Source organism: Colobus angolensis, unplaced genomic scaffold (genome assembly GCF_000951035.1).
Source record: "Colobus angolensis palliatus isolate OR3802 unplaced genomic scaffold, Cang.pa_1.0 Scaffold292, whole genome shotgun sequence".
Lineage (NCBI taxonomy): Eukaryota > Metazoa > Chordata > Mammalia > Primates > Cercopithecidae > Colobus > Colobus angolensis.
This window is the reverse complement of record NW_012116177.1, coordinates 905,745-909,444: the sequence shown is the minus strand read 5'-3', so window position 1 is coordinate 909,444 and position 3,700 is coordinate 905,745.

Genomic DNA, 3,700 nt, shown 5'->3' with positions numbered 1-3,700 from the left:
TGCATGTCAGACTTGGGCTGGATTCTCAGAGAGAAGCCTTAGCATTCTCATCCAGGCCATCTCTGACCTGCCTTCAAATCCCCTTCCACTTTGCTCATTTCCTTACAAGGTCTAGGGTTATGCAAGAGCTTGCCATGTTCGCCGTTGGCTTCCTTAGTAACAGAAATAAGCATGGAGGGGCTTCTGCAGTAATCTAGCCCTGTCCTAGGCGCCATGGGAGCTTACAGTGGAAAAGCAGGAACATTCTCCGCTGCAGAGAGGCTGATAACCTCGGTCCTTAGATACACAGAAACGCCCCAGTGTGCTAATATTACCCAGAGCATCAAAAAGGCAAGCAAGGATCAAATTTTGCATGCATGGTTCCTGCTGAGTGTAAAGGAAAGCACTAAGCCATTTTCTCTGCCCTCTAGAAGCTTATAATGTACAATCCTATCACAAAGCAAAATAAAAACATGAAACCTATAAATGGGAATGCCATAAAGTATTTTTATCTCTACAGGTTCATTCATGCAAAGGGCATTTATTGGGTGACTGCAGTACTGCAAAAGGTTGCAAAGGAAATGGAAGATCTGTTCCCTGCAGGTTGGGAGTTTACAATCTAATTAGAAACACAAGGCATATATATGTGAAAAAACTAGAATCCCCAGCTGTAAGCAAAAGGATGGAGTAGGTGGGGGCATTTTTTTCATAAAGAGGAGGGCTTTGTACCTGTATGATTGGTGAGGATCAGGAGAGGCAAGTTCAAAGCAAGAGCACCTATATGTGTCCCTGCTCTATACAATGATATAACAGGGCCCTCATTGTCACTTGGCTGAAGTGTCAGCTCTGCCACTTACAAACTGTTTTGACCTGGGGCACATTTTTAACCTAAGAAGGGAATAAAGGTTGTCTTGTGAGGTGGTTGTACAGTTCAAATGAGATTACAAACGTGAAAGCTTGTGAAGCTCAATCATGTACATTCATGGAGTCCTCTTTGTACAAACTAGCCCCTTCTTGGTAACCTTTAGAGTTCCCTCCTAGGTTGTAAGCTGCAAGAGGGCAGGGACCAGGTCTGGTTGTATTCATTGTGTATCACAGTGCCTAGCAGAAGGGTTCATGTGGGTGTTCAATAAAATTTTGCTGAGTAGGTAAATGAATTAATGAATCCCATTATGCTTTGAACAGTTCCTATTATTTGCTCCTTAAGCAGTTCTTTCAATAGTGGTCTTATTGTGTGGCTGGCTCAGTGAAAAACCCTCTAACTCAACCTCCTGTGACTAACTTGTGTGCCAGGAGACTGGGAGAATTCTGGATGGTACTGTCAGAGGCATTCGAACCAGAGAAACTCCATTTTGAATGAGGGCTAGGAAAATGAGGCTGAGACTGGCTGGACTGCATTCTCAGAAAGTCAGGCTTTCCTAGCCTCTAGACGTTTACAGCTAAGGGAACAAATTAATAATGTTTACTAAACAAACCCAGACTTGGGAGTGTCCAGATATCCCGATATCTGGAGAACAAAGGTATTCCTGATTTTGCTTTAAAAGTAATATTGATTCTTGCAAAATATAGTAATTAATTTATTTATCACAAACTCTTATAGCAGAGCACATCTCCCGGTATATACAAGCGATGTACCTAGCATGGAATCGTTCCTCCTCTTACTTTCAGCAACATCCTACTTTGTCTATGGAGTAGGTGTCCTTTCACCACTTTACTTTCTTAATAAACTGGCTTTTACTTTACACTGCGGACTCGCCCTGACTTCTTTCTTGCGTGAGATCCAAGAACCCTCTCTTGGGGTCTGGATCGGGACCCCTGCCCTGTAACATATACCTGGCAACCACAGATGGGACTTCAGTGCAAAAACCCTGATCCAGCAGCTACCTTTGGGTAAGTGTTGGGGTCCTGTAACAGTACTTGTGGCCTTTTAACATAAAGAGAGAGTGTGTGTGTTTGTGTATGTGTGTGTGTGTGTGTGTAAAGCAAGAGGCAAAAGGCTTCTGCACTCCTCCACCAGGATACAGCCCTGTGCACACAAAGATACAGCCCTTTGGCTTGGACACCTTAATCCGGGGTTTCTCAACCTTAGCACTATTGACATTTTTGACTGGGTAATTGTTGTGAATGCTGTCCTGTGCATTGTAAGATGTTTGGCAGCATCCTTGACCTCTACTCACTAACTGCCAGAACACCCTCCCGTCACAGTTGTGACAACCAAAAATGTCTCCAGACAGTGCCAAATATCTCCTGGGAGGGGGTGCCAAACTACCTCCTGTTGAGAACTGCAACCTTACTCTAAGATCCAATTCACTGATTGAACTCTGGTGGAAAATCACACTAGTAAAGTTACTTGGAGGAAATACATCTTCTGTTATTCTAAGATTTTCAGATCTCCTCAATCATATGTTTCAAGGAGCACGACTCTTGCTAATTAATTGCCTGCTGCATTGTGAATTGGCATCCCTTCTGTTTTCTGCATATCCTCCTCCTTTACGCTCAGATCAACATGTTCATTTCTAAAAGTCAACAGCTTTCAAAAACTATTAAGAAACAGGGTCTTGAGCAACATAAGAGTCCTGTATGATATTTTTCTATAAAATTGGGGGAATTTATTTTATAAAATTTTGCAGACAGCTTCTCTGTCACAGTGTGTTAAGCTTTTAGACTTACAAACAATAACCACATCCTCTTTGTACTCAGATTGTGATACAGTATATAAGTCTCAATTTTTTAAATTATTTTGTTTAACATATTTAACCTCACTGAGTACTTTTCTTTCATCTTGAAACCATTTCTTTTTGGTTTCAGAGAGAGGTTTTATTTCATAATGGGATAAAAACATGTTTTCTTAGCTGGGTGCAGTGGCTCACGCCTGTAATCCCAGCACTTTGGGAGGCTGAGGCGGGTGGATCACTTGAGATCAGGAGTTCAAGACCAGCCTGACCAACATGGTGAAACCCTGTCTCTACTGAAAATACAAAACTTAGCCAGGCTTGGTGGCACGTGCCTGTAATCCCAGCTACTCGGGAGGCTGAGGCAGGAGAATCACTTGAACCCAGGAGGCGGAGGTTGCAGTGAGCCAAAATGGGGCCACTGCACTCAAACCTGGGCGACAGAGTGAGACTCTATCCCACAAAAAAAAAAAAAAAGCATGTTTTCTTAAAATCTATAACACAAAAATCAGCTTAATTATCAACTTCCAGAAGCAGATTCTTCAGAATATTGGTGGGATATTTGAGAGCTGGTGATAATTCATAAAAATCCTGATGGATTGATGTGCTGTTCAACTTAATAAAGGTTTCTTGAAAAATAAAGATTAATAGTGGAAGGAAGGAACAAACAAAGCCAGATAAGTCTATTCAGTAAGTAATGGGCATGTAGAACGAAAAAAAAAAAAAAATCCCTCCTTATAGAAGACCATGTTTGTGATGTGAACAGATTTTTATTCAGCAAACAATATCATCCGTCTTATTAAATAAGGTTATTTGAAGCACAGGTTTTATATAGTTTTGTTTATATTTAGTTTTAGTTTCATAGTTGTATACTGGTTACAATATATGCAGATGAGTTTATACGGGTTGGCATCCACACAACCTAGAAAAATGGCAAAGGTTGAGGGTTGAATGTGGTATATGGTTAAAATAATTTTCCGGGCCAGGCGCGGTGGCTCAAGCCTGTAATCCCAGCACTTTCAGAGGCCGAGACGGGCGGATCACGAGGT